The sequence below is a fragment of the Micropterus salmoides genome, unplaced genomic scaffold (assembly GCF_014851395.1).
Source record: "Micropterus salmoides isolate LMB-PRFRI ecotype aquatic unplaced genomic scaffold, ASM1485139v1 Ms_hic_scaffold_4053, whole genome shotgun sequence".
In the NCBI taxonomy this organism is placed as follows: Eukaryota; Metazoa; Chordata; class Actinopteri; order Centrarchiformes; family Centrarchidae; genus Micropterus; species Micropterus salmoides.
Window position 1 is genome coordinate 1 of NW_024043433.1, and position 20,747 is coordinate 20,747.

At 41.5% G+C, this 20,747-nt stretch overlaps 13 non-coding genes across 13 annotated transcripts; all 13 read left to right on the plus strand.

Annotated features, from left to right (window-relative positions):
* Positions 1-1,831: 1,831 nt before the first annotated feature.
* trnay-gua lies at positions 1,832-1,920 on the plus strand. Its single transcript is given in 2 exon segments — positions 1,832-1,868; positions 1,885-1,920. It is a non-coding gene; the product is annotated as a tRNA-Tyr (tRNA).
* A 1,002-nt stretch (positions 1,921-2,922) lies between these two features.
* Positions 2,923-3,011, plus strand: trnay-gua. Its single transcript is given in 2 exon segments — positions 2,923-2,959; positions 2,976-3,011. It is a non-coding gene; the product is annotated as a tRNA-Tyr (tRNA).
* Positions 3,012-3,521: 510 nt separating this feature from the next.
* Positions 3,522-3,610, plus strand: trnay-gua. The gene is given in 2 exon segments: positions 3,522-3,558; positions 3,575-3,610. It is a non-coding gene; the product is annotated as a tRNA-Tyr (tRNA).
* Positions 3,611-3,891: 281 nt separating this feature from the next.
* trnay-gua lies at positions 3,892-3,980 on the plus strand. Its single transcript is given in 2 exon segments — positions 3,892-3,928; positions 3,945-3,980. It is a non-coding gene; the product is annotated as a tRNA-Tyr (tRNA).
* A 3,951-nt stretch (positions 3,981-7,931) lies between these two features.
* trnay-gua lies at positions 7,932-8,020 on the plus strand. Its single transcript is given in 2 exon segments — positions 7,932-7,968; positions 7,985-8,020. It is a non-coding gene; the product is annotated as a tRNA-Tyr (tRNA).
* Positions 8,021-9,035: 1,015 nt separating this feature from the next.
* Positions 9,036-9,124, plus strand: trnay-gua. Its single transcript is given in 2 exon segments — positions 9,036-9,072; positions 9,089-9,124. It is a non-coding gene; the product is annotated as a tRNA-Tyr (tRNA).
* A 511-nt stretch (positions 9,125-9,635) lies between these two features.
* trnay-gua lies at positions 9,636-9,724 on the plus strand. Its single transcript is given in 2 exon segments — positions 9,636-9,672; positions 9,689-9,724. It is a non-coding gene; the product is annotated as a tRNA-Tyr (tRNA).
* A 282-nt stretch (positions 9,725-10,006) lies between these two features.
* trnay-gua lies at positions 10,007-10,095 on the plus strand. Its single transcript is given in 2 exon segments — positions 10,007-10,043; positions 10,060-10,095. It is a non-coding gene; the product is annotated as a tRNA-Tyr (tRNA).
* A 1,054-nt stretch (positions 10,096-11,149) lies between these two features.
* Positions 11,150-11,238, plus strand: trnay-gua. Its single transcript is given in 2 exon segments — positions 11,150-11,186; positions 11,203-11,238. It is a non-coding gene; the product is annotated as a tRNA-Tyr (tRNA).
* Positions 11,239-12,159: 921 nt separating this feature from the next.
* trnay-gua lies at positions 12,160-12,248 on the plus strand. The gene is given in 2 exon segments: positions 12,160-12,196; positions 12,213-12,248. It is a non-coding gene; the product is annotated as a tRNA-Tyr (tRNA).
* A 922-nt stretch (positions 12,249-13,170) lies between these two features.
* On the plus strand, positions 13,171-13,259 carry trnay-gua. The gene is given in 2 exon segments: positions 13,171-13,207; positions 13,224-13,259. It is a non-coding gene; the product is annotated as a tRNA-Tyr (tRNA).
* A 760-nt stretch (positions 13,260-14,019) lies between these two features.
* Positions 14,020-14,108, plus strand: trnay-gua. The gene is given in 2 exon segments: positions 14,020-14,056; positions 14,073-14,108. It is a non-coding gene; the product is annotated as a tRNA-Tyr (tRNA).
* A 921-nt stretch (positions 14,109-15,029) lies between these two features.
* Positions 15,030-15,118, plus strand: trnay-gua. Its single transcript is given in 2 exon segments — positions 15,030-15,066; positions 15,083-15,118. It is a non-coding gene; the product is annotated as a tRNA-Tyr (tRNA).
* Positions 15,119-20,747: the final 5,629 nt, after the last annotated feature.

Below are 20,747 nucleotides of genomic sequence, written 5' to 3' on the forward strand. Positions count from 1 at the left end.
AACAAGCATTTCCACAGTGTAATAAAGGTTTCTGTTATGTCCATGTCCTTGTTTTGGGTGTTCTCAAAGTGATGCGTTCCCTTGGATAGCAGTTGGTAGAGCGGAGGACTGTAGATTCATAAGTCAGAAATCCTTAAGTCGCTGGTTCAACTCCGCTCGAAGGAGGTGCTTTATGTTTGTGTCCGACTGACAAAACAAGAAGCCGAGATGGTTTCATTGCTTGATATGTTCAGACAAGCTTAGCTTGTCCACATCCAGCGCTAGAAGGTAAAACACAGAGACATGTTCTGCTAATTCCGTGTAGTTCTTCTGCAATTATTAGAAGCCGAGATGGGTTTCTTTGCTTGAAATGTTCAGACAAGCTTAGCTTGTCCACATCCAGTGCTAGAAGGTGAAACGCAGAGACAGAAACATGTTCTGCTAATTCTGTGTAGTTCTTCTGATATTTTTTAGAAGCTAAGATGGTTTCTTTGCTTGATATGTTCAGACAAGCTGAGTTTGTCCACATCCAGCGCTAGAAGTAAAAACACAGAGACAGTTCTGCTAATTCCGTGTAGTTCGTCTGCAATTATTTAGAAGCCGAGATGGGTTTCTTTGCTTGAAATGTTCAGACAAGCTTAGCTTGTCCACATCCAGTGCTAGCAGGTGAAACGCAGAGACAGAAACATGTTCTGCTAATTCTGTGTAGTTCTTCTGATAGTTTTTAGAAGCTAAGATGGGTTTCTTTGCTTGATATGTTCAGACAAGCTGAGCTTGTCCACATCCAGCGCTAGAAGGTAAAACACAGAGACATGTTCTGCTAATTCCGTGTAGTTCGCTGCATTATTCAGAAGCCGAGATGGGTTTTCTTTGCTTGAAATGTTCAGACAAGCTTAGCTTGTCCACATCCAGTGCTAGCAGTGAAACGCAGAGAAAGAAACATGTTCTGCTAATTCTGTGTAGTTCTTCTGATATTTTTAGAAGCTAAGATGGGTTTCTTTGCTTGATATGTTCAGACAAGCTGAGCTTGTCCCATCCAGCGCTAGAAGGTAAAACACAGAGACATGTTCTGCTAATTCCGTGTAGTTCGTCTGAAATTATTTAGAAGCCGAGATGGTTTTCTTTGCTTGAAATTTCAGACAAGCTTAGCTTGTCCACATTCAGTGCTAGCAGGTGAAACGCAGAGACAGAAACATGTTCTGCTAATTCTGTGTAGTTCTTCTGATATTTTTTAGAAGCTAAGATGGGTTTCTTTGCTTGATATGTTCAGACAAGCTGAGCTTGTCCACATCCCGCTAGAAGGTAAAACACAGAGACATGTTCTGCTAATTCCGTGTAGTTCTTCTGCAATTATTTAGAAGCCGGATGGTTTCTTTCTTGATATGTTCAGACAAGCTGAGCTTGTCCACATCCAGCTCTAGAAGGTAAAACCAGAGACATGTTCTGCTAATTCGTGTAGTTCGTCTGCAATTATTTAGAAGCCGAGATGGGTTTCTTTGCTTGAAATGTTCACAAGCTTAGCTTTCCACATCCAGTGCTAGCAGGTGAAACGCAGAGACAGAAACATGTTCTGCTAATTCTGTGTAGTTCTTCTGATATTTTTTAGAAGCTAAGATGGGTTTTCTTTGCTTGATATGTTCAGACAAGCTGAGCTTGTCCACATCCAGCGCTAGCAGGTGAAACACAGAGACATGTTCTTCTAATCTGTGTAGTTTTTTCTGCAATTATTTCAAGCAGGTAAGTCTGACTTTAGTCAACAATGAACCAGTTTTAAACAAGCATTTCCACAGTGTAATAAAGGTTTCTGTTATGTCCATGTCCTTGTTATTGGGTTCTCAAAAGTGATGTGTTCCCTTCGATAGCTCAGTTGGTAGAGCGGAGGACTGTAGATTCATAATGTCAGAAATCCTTAGGTCGCTGGTTCAACTCCGGCTCGAAGGAGGTGCTTTATGTTTGTGTCCGACTGACAAACAAGAAGCCGAGATGGGTTTCATTGCTTGATATCCAGCGCTAGAAGGTAAAAGACAAGACGTGTTCTGCTAATTCCGTGTAGTTCTTCTGATATTTTTTAGAAGCTAAGATGGGTTTCTTTGCTTGATATGTTCAGACAAGCTGAGCTTGTCCACATCCCGCTAGAAGGTAAAACACAGAGACATGTTCTGCTAATTCCGTGTAGTTCGTCTGCAATTATTTAGAAGCCGAGATGGGTTTCTTTGCTTGAAATGTTCAGACAAGCTTAGCTTGTCCACATCCAGTGCTAGCAGGTGAAACGCAGAGACAGAAACATGTTCTGCTAATTCTGTGTAGTTCTTCTGATATTTTTTAGAAGCTAAGATGGGTTTTTTGCTTGATATGTTCAGACAAGCTGAGCTTGTCCACATCCAGCGCTAGAAGGTAAAACAGAGACATGTTCTGCTAATTCCGTGTATTCTTCTGCAATTATTTAGAAGCCGAGATGGTTTTTGCTTGATATGTTCAGACAAGCTGAGCTTGTCCACATCCAGCTCTAGAAGGTAAAACACAGAGACATGTTCTGCTAATTCTGTGTAGTTCGTCTGCAATTATTTAGAAGCCGAGATGGGTTTCTTTGCTTGAAATGTTCAGACAAGCTTAGCTTGTCCACATCCAGTGCTAGCAGGTGAAACGCAGAGACGAAACATGTTCTGCTAATTCTGTGTAGTTCTTCTGATATTTTTTAGAAGCTAAGATGGGTTTCTTTGCTTGATATGTTCAGACAAGCTGAGCTTGTCCACATCCAGCGCTAGCAGTGAAACACAGAGACATGTTCTTCTAATTCTGTGTAGTTCTTCTGCAATTATTTCAAGCAGGTATCTGACTTTAGTCAACAATGAACCAGTTTTAAACAAGCATTTCCACAGTGTAATAAAGGTTTCTGTTATGTCCATGTCCTTGTTATTGGGTGTTCTCAAAAGTGATGCGTTCCCTTCGATAGCTCAGTTGGTAGAGCGGAGGACTGTAGATTCATAATGTCAGAAATCCTTAGGTCGCTGGTTCAACTCCGGCTCGAAGGAGGTGCTTTATGTTTGTGTCCGACTGACAAAACAAGAAGCCGAGATGGGTTTCATTGCTTGATATCCAGCGCTAGAAGGTAAAAGACAGAGACGTGTTCTGCTAATTCTGTGTAGTTCTTCTGATATTTTTAGAAGCTAAGATGGGTTTCTTTGCTTGATATGTTCAGACAAGCTGAGCTTGTCCACATCCAGCGCTAGAAGGTAAAACACAGAGACATGTTCTGCTAATTCCGTGTAGTTCGTCTGCAATTATTTAGAAGCCGAGATGGGTTTCTTTGCTTGAAATGTTCAGACAAGCTTAGCTTGTCCACATCCAGTGCTAGCAGGTGAAACGCAGAGACAGAAACATGTTCTTCTAATTCTGTGTAGTTCTTCTGCAATTATTTCAAGCAGGTAAGTCTGACTTTAGTCAACAATGAACCAGTTTTAAACAAGCATTTCCACAGTGTAATAAAGGTTTCTGTTATGTCCATGTCCTTGTTATTGGGTGTTCTCAAAAGTGATGCGTTCCCTTCGATAGCTCAGTTGGTAGAGCGGAGGACTGTAGATTCATAATGTCAGAAATCCTTAGGTCGCTGGTTCAACTCCGGCTCGAAGGAGGTGCTTTATGTTTGTGTCCGACTGACAAAACAAGAAGCCGAGATGGGTTTCATTGCTTGATATGTTCAGACAAGCTTAGCTTGTCCACAACCAGCGCTAGAAGGTGAAACACAGAGACATGTTCTTCTAATTCTGTGTAGTTCTTCTGCAATTATTTCAAGCAGGTAAGTCTTACTTAGTCAACAATGAACCAGTTTTAAACAAGCATTTCCACAGTGTAATAAAGGTTTCTGTTATGTCCATGTCCTTGTTATTGGGTGTTCTCAAATGTGATGCGCTCCCTTCGATAGCTCAGTTGGTAGAGCGGAGGACTGTAGATTCATAATGTCAGAAATCCTTAGGTCGCTGGTTCAACTCCGGCTCGAAGGAGGTGCTTTATGTTTGTGTCCACCTGACAAAACAAGAAGCCGAGATGGGTTTCTTTGCTTGATATGTTCAGACAAGCTTAGCTTGTCCACATCCAGCGCTAGAAGGTAAAACACACAGACAAAGATATGTTCTGCCAATTCTGTGTAGTTCTTCTGCAATTATTTAGAAGCCGAGATGGGTTTCTTTGCTTGATATGTTCAGACAAGCTGAGCTTGTCCACATCCAGCGCTAGAAGGTAAAACACAGAGACATGTTCTGCTAATTCCGTGTAGTTCGTCTGCAATTATTTAGAAGCCGAGATGGGTTTCTTTGCTTGAAATGTTCAGACAAGCTTAGCTTGTCCACATCCAGTGCTAGCAGGTGAAACGCAGAGACAGAAACATGTTCTGCTAATTCTGTGTAGTTCTTCTGATAGTTTTTAGAAGCTAAGATGGGTTTCTTTGCTTGATATGTTCAGACAAGCTGAGCTTGTCCACATCCAGCGCTAGAAGGTAAAACACAGAGACATGTTCTGCTAATTCCGTGTAGTTCGTCTGCAATTATTTAGAAGCCGAGATGGGTTTCTTTGCTTGAAATGTTCAGACAAGCTTAGCTTGTCCACATCCAGTGCTAGCAGGTGAAACGCAGAGACAGAAACATGTTCTGCTAATTCTGTGTAGTTCTTCTGATATTTTTAGAAGCTAAGATGGGTTTCATTGCTTGATTTGTTCAGACAAGCTTAGCTTGTCCACATCCAGCGCTAGAAGGTAAAACACACAGACAAAGATATGTTATGCCAATTCTGTGTAGTTCGTCTGCAATTATTTAGAAGCCGAGATGGGTTTCTTTGCTTGAAATGTTCAGACAAGCTTAGCTTGTCCACATCCAGTGCTAGCAGGTGAAACGCAGAGACAGAAACATGTTCTGCTAATTCTGTGTAGTTCTTCTGATATTTTTTAGAAGCTAAGATGGGTTTCTTTGCTTGATATGTTCAGACAAGCTGAGCTTGTCCACATCCACGCTAGCAGGTGAAACACAGAGACATGTTCTTCTAATTCTGTGTAGTTCTTCTGCAATTATTTCAAGCAGGTAAGTCTGACTTTAGTCAACAATGAACCAGTTTTAAACAAGCATTTCCACAGTGTAATAAAGGTTTCTGTTATGTCCATGTCCTTGTTATTGGGTGTTCTCAAAAGTGGTGCGTTCCCTTCGATAGCTCAGTTGGTAGAGCGGAGGACTGTAGATTCATAATTTCAGAAATCCTTAGGTTGCTGGTTCAACTCCGGCTCGAAGGAGGTGCTTTATGTTTGTGTCCGACTGACAAAACAAGAAGCCGAGATGGGTTTCATTGCTTGATATGTTCAGACAAGCTTAGCTTGTCCACATCCAGCGCTAGAAGGTGAAACACAGAGACATGTTCTTCTAATTCTGTGTAGTTCTTCTGCAATTATTTCAAGCAGGTAAGTCTTACTTTAGTCAACAATGAACCATTTTTAAACAAGCATTTCCACAGTGTAATAAAGGTTTCTGTTATGTCCATGTCCTTGTTATTGGGTGTTCTCAAAAGTGATGCGTTCCTTCGATAGCTCAGTTGGTAGAGCGGAGGACTGTAGATTCACATCCAGCGCTAGCAGGTGAAACGCAGAGAAAGACATGTTCTGCTCATTTTGTGTAGTTCTTCTGCAATTATTTAGAAGCCGAGATGGGTTTCTTTGCTTGAAATGTTCAGACAAGCTTAGCTTGTCCACATCCAGCGCTAGAAGGTAAACACACAGACAAAGATATGTTATGCCAATTCCGTGTAGTTCTTCTGCAATTATTTAGAAGCCGAGATGGGTTTCTTTGCTTGATATGTTCAGACAAGCTTAGCTTGTCCACATCCAGCGCTAGAAGGTAAAACACAGAGACATGTTCTGCTAATTCCGTGTAGTTCTTCTGCAATTATTTAGAAGCCGAGATGGGTTTCTTTGCTTGAAATGTTCAGACAAGCTTAGCTTGTCCACATCCAGTGCTAGCAGGTGAACGCAGAGACAGAAACATGTTCTGCTAATTTTGTATAGTTCTTCTGATATTTTTTAGAAGCTAAGATGGGTTTCTTTGCTTGATATGTTCAGACAAGCCTAGCTTGTCCACATCCAGTGCTAGCAGGTGAAACGCAGAGACAGAAACATGTTCTGCTAATTCTGTGTAGTTCTTCTGATATTTTTTAGAAGCTAAGATGGGTTTCTTTGCTTGATATGTTCAGACAAGCTGAGCTTGTCCACATCCAGCGCTAGCAGGTGAAACACAGAGACATGTTCTTCTAATTCTGTGTAGTTCTTCTGCAATTATTTCAAGCAGGTAAGTGACTTTAGTCAACAATGAACCAGTTTTAAACAAGCATTTCCACAGTGTAATAAAGGTTTCTGTTATGTCCATGTCCTTGTTATTGGGTGTTCTCAAAAGTGATGCGTTCCCTTGGGATAGCTCAGTTGGTAGAGCGGAGGACTGTACATTCATAATGTCAGAAATCCTTAAGTCGCTGGTTCAACTCCGGCTCGAAGGAGGTGCTTTATGTTTGTGTCCGACTGACAAAACAAGAAGCCGAGATGGGTTTCATTGCTTGATATGTTCAGACAAGCTTAGCTTGTCCACATCCAGCGCTAGAAGGTAAAACACAGAGACATGTTCTGCTAATTCCGTGTAGTTCGTCTGCAATTATTAGAAGCCGAGATGGGTTTCTTTGCTTGAAATGTTCAGACAAGCTTAGCTTGTCCACATCCAGTGCTAGCAGGTGAAACGCAGAGACAGAAACATGTTCTGCTAATTCTGTGTAGTTCTTCTGATATTTTTAGAAGCTAAGATGGGTTTCTTTGCTTGATATGTTCAGACAAGCTGAGTTTGTCCACATCCAGCGCTAGAAGTAAAAACACAGAGACATGTTCTGCTAATTCCGTGTAGTTCGTCTGCAATTATTTAGAAGCCGAGATGGGTTTCTTTGCTTGATATGTTCAGACAAGCTTAGCTTGTCCACATCCAGTGCTAGCAGGTGAAACGCAGAGAAAGAAACATGTTCTGCTAATTCTGTGTAGTTCTTCTGATATTTTTAGAAGCTAAGATGGGTTTCTTTGCTTGATATGTTCAGACAAGCTGAGCTTGTCCACATCCAGCGCTAGAAGGTAAAACACAGAGACATGTTCTGCTAATTCCGTGTAGTTCGTCTGAAATTATTTAGAAGCCGAGATGGGTTTCTTTGCTTGAAATGTTCAGACAAGCTTAGCTTGTCCACATTCAGTGCTAGCAGGTGAAACGCAGAGACAGAAACATGTTCTGCTAATTCTGTGTAGTTCTTCTGATATTTTTAGAAGCTAAGATGGGTTTCTTTGCTTGATATGTTCAGACAAGCTGAGCTTGTCCACATCCAGCGCTAGAAGGTAAAACACAGAGACATGTTCTGCTAATTCCGTGTAGTTCTTCTGCAATTATTTAGAAGCCGAGATGGGTTTCTTTGCTTGATATGTTCAGACAAGCTGAGCTTGTCCACATCCAGCTCTAGAAGGTAAAACACAGAGACATGTTCTGCTAATTCTGTGTAGTTCGTCTGCAATTATTTAGAAGCCGAGATGGGTTTCTTTGCTTGAAATGTTCAGACAAGCTTAGCTTGTCCACATCCAGTGCTAGCAGGTGAAACGCAGAGACAGAAACATGTTCTGCTAATTCTGTGTAGTTCTTCTGATATTTTTTAGAAGCTAAGATGGGTTTCTTTGCTTGATATGTTCAGACAAGCTGAGCTTGTCCACATCCAGCGCTAGCAGGTGAAACACAGAGACATGTTCTTCTAATTCTGTGTAGTTTTTCTGCAATTATTTCAAGCAGGTAAGTCTGACTTTAGTCAACAATGAACCAGTTTTAAACAAGCATTTCCACAGTGTAATAAAGGTTTCTGTTATGTCCATGTCCTTGTTATTGGGTGTTCTCAAAAGTGATGCGTTCCCTTCGATAGCTCAGTTGGTAGAGCGGAGGACTGTAGATTCATAATGTCAGAAATCCTTAGGTCGCTGGTTCAACTCCGGCTCGAAGGAGGTGCTTTATGTTTGTGTCCGACTGACAAAACAAGAAGCCGAGATGGGTTTCATTGCTTGATATCCAGCGCTAGAAGGTAAAAGACAGAGACGTGTTCTGCTAATTCCGTGTAGTTCTTCTGATATTTTTTAGAAGCTAAGATGGGTTTCTTTGCTTGATATGTTCAGACAAGCTGAGCTTGTCCACATCCAGCGCTAGAAGGTAAAACACAGAGACATGTTCTGCTAATTCCGTGTAGTTCGTCTGCAATTATTTAGAAGCCGAGATGGGTTTCTTTGCTTGAAATGTTCAGACAAGCTTAGCTTGTCCACATCCAGTGCTAGCAGGTGAAACGCAGAGACAGAAACATGTTCTGCTAATTCTGTGTAGTTCTTCTGATATTTTTTAGAAGCTAAGATGGGTTTCTTTGCTTGATATGTTCAGACAAGCTGAGCTTGTCCACATCCAGCGCTAGAAGGTAAAACACAGAGACATGTTCTGCTAATTCCGTGTAGTTCTTCTGCAATTATTAGAAGCCGAGATGGGTTTCTTTGCTTGATATGTTCAGACAAGCTGAGCTTGTCCACATCCAGCTCTAGAAGGTAAAACACAGAGACATGTTCTGCTAATTCTGTGTAGTTCGTCTGCAATTATTTAGAAGCCGAGATGGGTTTCTTTGCTTGAAATGTTCAGACAAGCTTAGCTTGTCCACATCCAGTGCTAGCAGGTGAAACGCAGAGACAGAAACATGTTCTGCTAATTCTGTGTAGTTCTTCTGATATTTTTAGAAGCTAAGATGGGTTTCTTTGCTTGATATGTTCAGACAAGCTGAGCTTGTCCACATCCAGCGCTAGCAGGTGAAACACAGAGACATGTTCTTCTAATTCTGTGTAGTTCTTCTGCAATTATTTCAAGCAGGTAAGTCTGACTTTAGTCAACAATGAACCAGTTTTAAACAAGCATTTCCACAGTGTAATAAAGGTTTCTGTTATGTCCATGTCCTTGTTATTGGGTGTTCTCAAAAGTGATGCGTTCCCTTCGATAGCTCAGTTGGTAGAGCGGAGGACTGTAGATTCATAATGTCAGAAATCCTTAGGTCGCTGGTTCAACTCCGGCTCGAAGGAGGTGCTTTATGTTTGTGTCCGACTGACAAAACAAGAAGCCGAGATGGGTTTCATTGCTTGATATCCAGCGCTAGAAGGTAAAAGACAGAGACGTGTTCTGCTAATTCTGTGTAGTTCTTCTGATATTTTTTAGAAGCTAAGATGGGTTTCTTTGCTTGATATGTTCAGACAAGCTGAGCTTGTCCACATCCAGCGCTAGAAGGTAAAACACAGAGACATGTTCTGCTAATTCCGTGTAGTTCGTCTGCAATTATTTAGAAGCCGAGATGGGTTTCTTTGCTTGAAATGTTCAGACAAGCTTAGCTTGTCCACATCCAGTGCTAGCAGGTGAAACGCAGAGACAGAAACATGTTCTTCTAATTCTGTGTAGTTCTTCTGCAATTATTTCAAGCAGGTAAGTCTGACTTTAGTCAACAATGAACCAGTTTTAAACAAGCATTTCCACAGTGTAATAAAGGTTTCTGTTATGTCCATGTCCTTGTTATTGGGTGTTCTCAAAAGTGATGCGTTCCCTTCGATAGCTCAGTTGGTAGAGCGGAGGACTGTAGATTCATAATGTCAGAAATCCTTAGGTCGCTGGTTCAACTCCGGCTCGAAGGAGGTGCTTTATGTTTGTGTCCGACTGACAAAACAAGAAGCCGAGATGGGTTTCATTGCTTGATATGTTCAGACAAGCTTAGCTTGTCCACAACCAGCGCTAGAAGGTGAAACACAGAGACATGTTCTTCTAATTCTGTGTAGTTCTTCTGCAATTATTTCAAGCAGGTAAGTCTTACTTTAGTCAACAATGAACCAGTTTTAAACAAGCATTTCCACAGTGTAATAAAGGTTTCTGTTATGTCCATGTCCTTGTTATTGGGTGTTCTCAAAAGTGATGCGTTCCCTTCGATAGCTCAGTTGGTAGAGCGGAGGACTGTAGATTCATAATGTCAGAAATCCTTAGGTCGCTGGTTCAACTCCGGCTCGAAGGAGGTGCTTTATGTTTGTGTCCACCTGACAAAACAAGAAGCCGAGATGGGTTTCATTGCTTGATATGTTCAGACAAGCTTAGCTTGTCCACATCCAGCGCTAGAAGGTAAAACACACAGACAAAGATATGTTCTGCCAATTCTGTGTAGTTCTTCTGCAATTATTAGAAGCCGAGATGGGTTTCTTTGCTTGAAATGTTCAGACAAGCTTAGCTTGTCCACATCCAGTGCTAGCAGGTGAAACGCAGAGACAGAAACATGTTCTGCTAATTCTGTGTAGTTCTTCTGATAGTTTTTAGAAGCTAAGATGGGTTTCTTTGCTTGATATGTTCAGACAAGCTGAGCTTGTTCACATCCAGCGCTAGAAGGTAAAACACAGAGACATGTTCTGCTAATTCCGTGTAGTTCGTCTGCAATTATTTAGAAGCCGAGATGGGTTTCTTTGCTTGAAATGTTCAGACAAGCTTAGCTTGTCCACATCCAGTGCTAGCAGGTGAAACGCAGAGACAGAAACATGTTCTGCTAATTCTGTGTAGTTCTTCTGATATTTTTAGAAGCTAAGATGGGTTTCTTTGCTTGATTTGTTCAGACAAGCTGAGTTTGTCCACATCCAGCGCTAGCAGGTGAAACACAGAGACATGTTCTTCTAATTCTGTGTAGTTCGTCTGCAATTATTTAGAAGCCGAGATGGGTTTCTTTGCTTGAAATGTTCAGACAAGCTTAGCTTGTCCACATCCAGTGCTAGCAGGTGAAACGCAGAGACAGAAACATGTTCTGCTAATTCTGTGTAGTTCTTCTGATATTTTTTAGAAGCTAAGATGGGTTTCTTTGCTTGATATGTTCAGACAAGCTGAGCTTGTCCACATCCAGCGCTAGCAGGTGAAACACAGAGACATGTTCTTCTAATTCTGTGTAGTTCTTCTGCAATTATTTCAAGCAGGTAAGTCTGACTTTAGTCAACAATGAACCAGTTTTAAACAAGCATTTCCACAGTGTGATAAAGGTTTCTGTTATGTCCATGTCCTTGTTATTGGGTGTTCTCAAAAGTGATGCGTTCCCTTCGATAGCTCAGTTGGTAGAGCGGAGGACTGTAGATTCATAATGTCAGAAATCCTTAGGTCGCTGGTTCAACTCCGGCTCGAAGGAGGTGCTTTATGTTTGTGTCCGACTGACAAAACAAGAAGCCGAGATGGGTTTCATTGCTTGATATGTTCAGACAAGCTTAGCTTGTCCACATCCAGCGCTAGAAGGTAAAACACACAGACAAAGATATGTTATGCCAATTCTGTGTAGTTCGTCTGCAATTATTTAGAAGCCGAGATGGGTTTCTTTGCTTGAAATGTTCAGACAAGCTTAGCTTGTCCACATTCAGTGCTAGCAGGTGAAACGCAGAGACAGAAACATGTTCTGCTAATTCTGTGTAGTTCTTCTGATATTTTTTAGAAGCTAAGATGGGTTTCTTTGCTTGATATGTTCAGACAAGCTGAGCTTGTCCACATCCAGCGCTAGAAGGTAAAACACAGAGACATGTTCTGCTAATTCCGTGTAGTTCTTCTGCAATTATTTAGAAGCCGAGATGGGTTTCTTTGCTTGATATGTTCAGACAAGCTGAGCTTGTCCACATCCAGCTCTAGAAGGTAAAACACAGAGACATGTTCTGCTAATTCTGTGTAGTTCGTCTGCAATTATTAGAAGCCGAGATGGGTTTCTTTGCTTGAAATGTTCAGACAAGCTTAGCTTGTCCACATCCAGTGCTAGCAGGTGAAACGCAGAGACAGAAACATGTTCTGCTAATTCTGTGTAGTTCTGATATTTTTTAGAAGCTAAGATGGGTTTCTTTGCTTGATATGTTCAGACAAGCTGAGCTTGTCCACATCCAGCGCTAGCAGGTGAAACACAGAGACATGTTCTTCTAATTCTGTGTAGTTCTTCTGCAATTATTTCAAGCAGGTAAGTCTGACTTTAGTCAACAATGAACCAGTTTTAAACAAGCATTTCCACAGTGTAATAAAGGTTTCTGTTATGTCCATGTCCTTGTTATTGGGTGTTCTCAAAAGTGATGCGTTCCCTTCGATAGCTCAGTTGGTAGAGCGGAGGACTGTAGATTCATAATGTCAGAAATCCTTAGGTCGCTGGTTCAACTCCGGCTCGAAGGAGGTGCTTTATGTTTGTGTCCGACTGACAAAACAAGAAGCCGAGATGGGTTTCATTGCTTGATATGTTCAGACAAGCTTAGCTTGTCCACATCCAGCGCTAGAAGGTAAAACACACAGACAAAGATATGTTATGCCAATTCTGTGTAGTTCGTCTGCAATTATTTAGAAGCCGAGATGGGTTTCTTTGCTTGAAATGTTCAGACAAGCTTAGCTTGTCCACATTCAGTGCTAGCAGGTGAAACGCAGAGACAGAAACATGTTCTGCTAATTCTGTGTAGTTCTTCTGATATTTTTAGAAGCTAAGATGGGTTTCTTTGCTTGATATGTTCAGACAAGCTGAGCTTGTCCACATCCAGCGCTAGAAGGTAAAACACAGAGACATGTTCTGCTAATTCCGTGTAGTTCTTCTGCAATTATTTAGAAGCCGAGATGGGTTTCTTTGCTTGATATGTTCAGACAAGCTGAGCTTGTCCACATCCAGCTCTAGAAGGTAAAACACAGAGACATGTTCTGCTAATTCTGTGTAGTTCGTCTGCAATTATTTAGAAGCCGAGATGGGTTTCTTTGCTTGAAATGTTCAGACAAGCTTAGCTTGTCCACATCCAGTGCTAGCAGGTGAAACGCAGAGACAGAAACATGTTCTGCTAATCTGTGTAGTTCTTCTGATATTTTTTAGAAGCTAAGATGGGTTTCTTTGCTTGATATGTTCAGACAAGCTGAGCTTGTCCACATCCAGCGCTAGCAGGTGAAACACAGAGACATGTTCTTCTAATTCTGTGTAGTTCTTCTGCAATTATTTCAAGCAGGTAAGTCTGACTTTAGTCAACAATGAACCAGTTTTAAACAAGCATTTCCACAGTGTAATAAAGGTTCTGTTATGTCCATGTCCTTGTTATTGGGTGTTCTCAAAAGTGATGCGTTCCCTTCGATAGCTCAGTTGGTAGAGCGGAGGACTGTAGATTCATAATGTCAGAAATCCTTAGGTCGCTGGTTCAACTCCGGCTCGAAGGAGGTGCTTTATGTTTGTGTCCGACTGACAAAACAAGAAGCCGAGATGGGTTCATTGCTTGATATCCAGCGCTAGAAGGTAAAAGACAGAGACGTGTTCTGCAAATTCTGTGTAGTTCTTCTGATATTTTTTAGAAGCTAAGATGGGTTTCTTTGCTTGATATGTTCAGACAAGCTGAGCTTGTCCACATCCAGCGCTAGAAGGTAAAACACACAGACAAAATATGTTCTGCCAATTCTGTGTAGTTCTTCTGCAATTATTTAGAAGCCGAGATGGGTTTCTTGCTTGATATGTTCAGACAAGCTTAGCTTGTCCACATCCAGCGCTAGAAGGTAAAACACAGAGACATGTTCTGCTAATTCCGTGTAGTTCGTCTGCAATTATTTAGAAGCCGAGATGGGTTTCTTGCTTGAAATGTTCAGACAAGCTTAGCTTGTCCACATCCAGTGCTAGCAGGTGAAAGCAGAGACAGAAACATGTTCTGCTAATTCTGTGTAGTTCTTCTGATAGTTTTTAGAAGCTAAGATGGGTTTCTTTGCTTGATATGTTCAGACAAGCTGAGCTTGTCCACATCCAGCGCTAGAAGGTGAAACACAGAGACATGTTCTTCTAATTCTGTGTAGTTCTTCTGCAATTATTTCAAGCAGGTAAGTCTGACTTTAGTCAACAATGAACCAGTTTTAAACAAGCATTTCACAGTGTGATAAAGGTTTCTGTTATGTCCATGTCCTTGTTATTGGGTGTTCTCAAAGTGATGCGTTCCCTTCGATAGCTCAGTTGGTAGAGCGGAGGACTGTAGATTCATAATGTCAGAAATCCTTAGGTCGCTGGTTCAACTCCGGCTCGAAGGAGGTGCTTTATGTTTGTGTCCGACTGACAAAACAAGAAGCCGAGATGGGTTTCATTGCTTGATATGTTCAGACAAGCTTAGCTTGTCCACATCCAGCGCTAGAAGGTAAAACACACAGACAAAGATATGTTATGCCAATTCTGTGTAGTTCGTCTGCAATTATTTAGAAGCCGAGATGGGTTTCTTTGCTTGAAATGTTCAGACAAGCTTAGCTTGTCCACATTCAGTGCTAGCAGGTGAAACGCAGAGACAGAAACATGTTCTGCTAATTCTGTGTAGTTCTTCTGATATTTTTTAGAAGCTAAGATGGGTTCTTTGCTTGATATGTTCAGACAAGCTGAGCTTGTCCACATCCAGCGCTAGAAGGTAAAACACAGAGACATGTTGCTAATTCCGTGTAGTTCTTCTGCAATTATTTAGAAGCCGAGATGGGTTTCTTTGCTTGATATGTTCAGACAAGCTGAGCTTGTCCACATCCAGCTCTAGAAGGTAAAACACAGAGACATGTTCTGCTAATTCTGTGTAGTTCGTCTGCAATTATTTAGAAGCCGAGATGGGTTTCTTTGCTTGAAATGTTCAGACAAGCTTAGCTTGTCCACATCCAGTGCTAGCAGGTGAAACGCAGAGACAGAAACATGTTCTGCTAATTCTGTGTAGTTCTTCTGATATTTTTTAGAAGCTAAGATGGGTTTCTTGCTTGATATGTTCAGACAAGCTGAGCTTGTCCACATCCAGCGCTAGCAGGTGAAACACAGAGACATGTTCTTCTAATTCTGTGTAGTTCTTCTGCAATTATTTCAAGCAGGTAAGTCTGACTTTAGTCAACAATGAACCAGTTTTAAACAAGCATTTCCACAGTGTAATAAAGGTTTCTGTTATGTCCATGTCCTTGTTATTGGGTGTTCTCAAAAGTGATGCGTTCCCTTCGATAGCTCAGTTGGTAGAGCGGAGGACTGTAGATTCATAATGTCAGAAATCCTTAGGTCGCTGGTTCAACTCCGGCTCGAAGGAGGTGCTTTATGTTGTGTCCGACTGACAAAACAAGAAGCCGAGATGGGTTTCATTGCTTGATATGTTCAGACAAGCTTAGCTTGTCCACATCCAGCGCTAGAAGGTAAAACACAGAGACATGTTCTGCTAATTCCGTGTAGTTCTTCTGCAATTATTTAGAATCTGAGATGGGTTTCTTTGCTTGATATGTTCAGACAAGCTGAGCTTGTCCACATCCAGCTCTAGAAGGTAAACACAGAGACATGTTCTGCTAATTCCGTGTAGTTCGTCTGCACTTATTCAGAAGCCGAGATGGGTTTCTTTGCTTGAAATGTTCAGACAAGCTTAGCTTGTCCACATCCAGTGCTAGCAGGTGAAACGCAGAGACAGAAACATGTTCTGCTAATTCTGTGTAGTTCTTCTGATATTTTTTAGAAGCTAAGATGGGTTTCATTGCTTGATATGTTCAGACAAGCTGAGTTTGTCCACATCCAGCGCTAGAAGGTAAAACACACAGACATGTTTGCTAATTCGTGTAGTTCGTCTGCAATTATTTAGAAGCCGAGATGGGTTTCTTTGCTTGAAATGTTCAGACAAGCTGAGCTTGTCCACATCCAGTGCTAGCAGGTGAAACGCAGAGACAGAAACATGTTCTGCTAATTCTGTGTAGTTCTTCTGCAATTATTTCAAGCAGGTAAGTCTGACTTTAGTCAACAATGAACCAGTTTTAAACAAGCATTTCCACAGTGTAATAAAAGTTTCTGTTATGTCCATGTCCTTGTTATTGGGTGTTCTCAAAAGTGATGCGTTCCCTTCGATAGCTCAGTTGGTAGAGCTGGAGGACTGTAGATTCATAATGTCAGAAATCCTTAGGTCGCTGGTTCAACTCCGGCTCGAAGGAGTTGCTTTATGTTTGTGTCCACCTGACAAAACAAGAAGCCGAGATGGGTTTCATTGCTTGATATGTTCAGACAAGCTTAGCTTGTCCACATCCAGCGCTAGAAGGTAAAACACAGAGACATGTTCTGCTAATTCCGTGTAGTTCTTCTGCAATTATTTAGAATCTGAGATGGGTTCTTTGCTTGATATGTTCAGACAAGCTGAGCTTGTCCACATCCAGCTCTAGAAGGTAAAACACAGAGACATGTTCTGCTAATTCCGTGTAGTTCGTCTGCAATTATTTAGAAGCCGAGATGGGTTTCTTTGCTTGAAATGTTCAGACAAGCTTAGCTTGTCCACATCCAGTGCTAGCAGGTGAAACGCAGAGACAGAACCATGTTCTGCTAATTCTGTGTAGTTCTTCTGATATTTTTTAGAAGCTAAGATGGGTTTCTTTGCTTGATATGTTCAGACAAGCTGAGCTTGTCCACATCCAGCGCTAGAAGGTAAAACACACAGACATGTTCTGCTAATTCCGTGTAGTTCGTCTGCAATTATTTAGAAGCCGAGATGGGTTTCTTTGCTTGAAATGTTCAGACAAGCTTAGCTTGTCCACATCCAGTGCTAGCAGGTGAAACGCAGAGACAGAAACATGTTCTGCTAATTCTGTGTAGTTCTTCTGCAATTATTTCAAGCAGGTAAGTCTGACTTTAGTCAACAATGAACCAGTTTTAAACAAGCATTTCCACAGTGTAATAAAGGTTTCTGTTATGTCCATGTCCTTGTTATTGGGTGTTCTCAAAAGTGATGCGTTCCCTTCGATAGCTCAGTTGGTAGAGCTGGAGGACTGTAGATTCATAATGTCAGAAATCCTTAGGTCGCTGGTTCAACTCCGGCTCGAAGGAGGTGCTTTATGTTTGTGTCCACCTGACAAAACAAGAAGCCGAGATGGGTTTCATTGCTTGATATGTTCAGACAAGCTTAGCTTGTCCACATCCAGCGCTAGAAGGTAAAACACACAGACAAAGATATGTTATGCCAATTCTGTGTAGTTCTTCTGCAATTAATTAGAAGCCGAGATGGGTTTCTTTGCTTGATATGTTCAGACAAGCTGAGCTTGTCCACATCCAGCGCTAGAAGGTAAAACACAGAGACATGTTCTGCTAATTCCGTGTAGTTCGTCTGCAATTATTTAGAAGCCGAGATGGGTTCTTTGCTTGAAATGTTCAGACAAGCTTAGCTTGTCCACATCCAGGCTAGCAGGTGAAACGCAGAGACAGAACCATGTTCTGCTAATTCTGTGTAGTTCTTCTGATATTTTTAGAAGCTAAGATGGGTTTCTTTGCTTGATATATTCAGATAAGCTGAGCTTGTCCACATCCAGCGCTAGAAGGTAAACACAGAGACTGTTCTGCTAATTCCGTGTAGTTCGTCTGCAATTATTTAGAAGCCGAGATGGGTTTCTTTGCTTGAAATGTTCAGACAAGCTTAGCTTGTCCACATCCAGTGCTAGCAGGTGAAACGCAGAGACAGAAACATGTTCTGCTAATTCTGTGTAGTTCTTCTGATATTTTTTAGAAGCTAAGAGGGTTTCTTTGCTTGATATGTTCAGACAAGCTGAGCTTGTCCACATCCAGCGCTAGAAGGTAAACACAGAGACATGTTCTGCTAATTCCGTGTAGTTCGTCTGCAATTATTTAGAAGCCGAGGGGTTTCTTTGCTTGAAATGTTCAGACAAGCTTAGCTTGTCCACATCCAGTGCTAGCAGGTGAAACGCAGAGACAGAAACATGTTCTGCTAATTCTGTGTAGTTCTTCTGATATTTTCAGAAGCTAAGATGGGTTTCATTGCTTGATATGTTCCAGACAAGCTGAGTTTGTCCACATCCAGCGCTAGCAGGTGAAACACAGAGACATGTTCTTCTAATTCTGTGTAGTTCTTCTGCAATTATTTCAAGCAGGTAAGTCTGACTTAGTCAACAAGAACCAGTTTAAACAAGCATTTCCACAGTGTGAAAAGGTTTATGTTATGTCCTGTCCTTGTTATTGGGTGTTCTCAAAAGTGATGCGTTCCCTTCGATAGCTCAGTTGGTAGAGCGGAGGACTGTAGATTCATAATGTCAGAAATCCTTAGGTCGCTGGTTCAACTCGGCTCGAAGGAGGTGCTTTATGTTTGGTCCGACTGACAAAACAAGAAGCCGAGATGGGTTTCATTGCTTGATATGTTCAGACAAGCTTAGCTTGTCACATCCAGCGCTAGAAGGTAAAACACACAGACAAAGATAGTTCTGCTAATTCCGTGTAGTTCGTCTGCAATTATTTAGAAGCCGAGATGGGTTTCATTGCTTATATGTTCAGACAAGCTGAGCTTGTCCACATCCAGCGCTAGAAGGTAAAACACAGAGAAAGAAACATGTTCTGCTAATTCTGTGTAGTTCTTTTGATATTTTTTAGAAGCTAAGATGGGTTCTTTGCTTGATATGTTCAGACAAGCTGAGCTTGTCCACATCCAGCGCTAGAAGGTAAAACACAGAGACATGTTCTGCTAATTCCGTGTAGTTCGTCTGCAATTATTTAGAAGCCGAGATGGGTTTCTTTGCTTGAAATGTTCAGACAAGCTTAGCTTGTCCACATCCAGTGCTAGCAGGTGAAACGCAGAGACAGAAACATGTTCTGCTATTCTGTTAGTTTCTCTGATATTTTTAGAAGCTAAGATGGGTTTCATGCTTGATATGTTCAGACAAGCTGAGTTTGTCCACATCCAGCGCTAGCAGGTGAAACACAGAGACATGCTCTAATTCTGTGGAGTTCTTCTGCAATTATTTCAAGCAGGTAAGTTGACTTTAGTAACAATGAACCAGTTTTAAACAAGCATTCCACAGTGTGATAAAGGTTTCTGTTATGTCCATGTCCTTGTTATGGGTGTTCTCAAAAGTGAGGACTGTAGATTCATAATGTCAGAAACTTAGGTCGCTGCTTCATCTCCGGCTCGAAGGAGGTGCTTTATGTTTGTGTCCGACTGACAAAACAAGAAGCCGAGATGGGTTTCATGCTTGATATGTTCAGACAAGCTGAGCTTGTCCACATCCAGCGCTAGAATGTAAACACAGAGACATGTTCTGCTAATTCCGTGTAGTTCTTCTGCAATTATTTAGAAGCTGAGATGGGTTTCTTTGCTTGATATGTTCAGACAAGCTGAGCTTGTCCACATCCAGCTCTAGAAGGTAAACACAGAGACATGTTCTGCTAATTCCGTGTAGTTCGTCTGCAATTATTAGAAGAGATGGGTTTCTTTGCTTGAAATGTTCAGACAAGCTTAGCTTGTCCACATCCAGTGCTAGCAGGTGAAACGCAGAGACAGAAACATGTTCTGCTAATTCTGTGTAGTTCTTCTGATATTTTTTAGAAGCTAAGAGGGTTTCTTGCTTGATATGTTCAGACAAGAGAGCTTGCCACATCCAGCGCTAGAAGTAAAACACAGAGACATGTTCTGCTAATTCCGTGTAGTTCGTCTGCAATTATTAGAAGCCGAGATGGGTTTCTTTGCTTGAAATGTTCAGTCAAGCTTAGCTTGTCCACATTCAGTGCTAGCAGGTGAAACGCAGAGACAGAAACATGTTCTGCTAATTCTGTGTAGTTCTTCTGATATTTTTAGAAGCTAAGATGGGTTTCAGTGCTTGATATGTTCAGACAAGCTGAGTTTGTCTACATCCAGCGCTAGCAGGTGAAACACAGAGACATGTTCTTCTAATTCTGTGTAGTTCTTCTGCAATTATTTCAAGCAGGTAAGTCGACTTTAGTCAACAATGAACCAGTTTTAAACAAGCATTTCCACAGTGTAATAAAGGTTTCTGTTATGTCCATGTCCTTGTTATTGGGTGTTCTCAAAAGTGATGCGTTCCCTTCGATAGCTCAGTGGTAGAGCGGAGGACTGTAGATTCATAATGTCAGAAATCCTTAGGTCGCTGGTTCAACTCCGGCTCGAAGGAGGTGCTTATGTTTGTGTCCGACTGACAAAACAAGAAGCCGAGATGGGTTTCATGCTTGATATGTTCAGACAAGCTTAGCTTGTCCACATCCAGCGCTAGAAGGTAAAACACACAGACAAAGATAGTATGCCAATTCTGTGTAGTTCTTCTGCAATTATTTAGAAGCCGAGATGGGTTTCTTGCTTGAAATGTTCAGACAAGCTTAGCTTGTCCACATCCAGTGCTAGCAGGTGAAACGCAGAGAAAGAAACATTGTTCTGCTAATTCTGTGTAGTTCTTCTGATATTTTTAGAAGCAAGATGGGTTTCTTTGCTTGATATGTTCAGACAAGCTGAGCTTGTCCACATCCAGCGCTAGAAGGTAAAACACAGAGACATGTTCTGCTAATCCGTGTAGTTCTTCTGCAATTATTTAGAAGCTGAGATGGGTTTCTTTGCTTGATATTTCAGACAAGCTGAGCTTGTCCACATCCAGCTCTAGAAGGTAAAACACAGAGACATGTTCTTCTAATTCTGTGTAGTTCTTCTGCAATTATTTCAAGCAGGTAAGTCTGACTTTAGTCAACAATGAACCAGTTTTAAACAAGCATTCCACAGTGTGATAAAGGTTTCTGTTATGTCATGCTTGTTATTGGGTGTCTCAAAAGTGATGCGTTCCCTTCGATAGCTCAGTGGTAGAGCGGAGGACTGTAGATTCATAAGTCAGAAAATCCTTAGGTCGCTGGTTCAACTCCGGCTCGAAGGAGGTGCTTAGTGTTTGTGTCCGACTGACAAAACAAGAAGC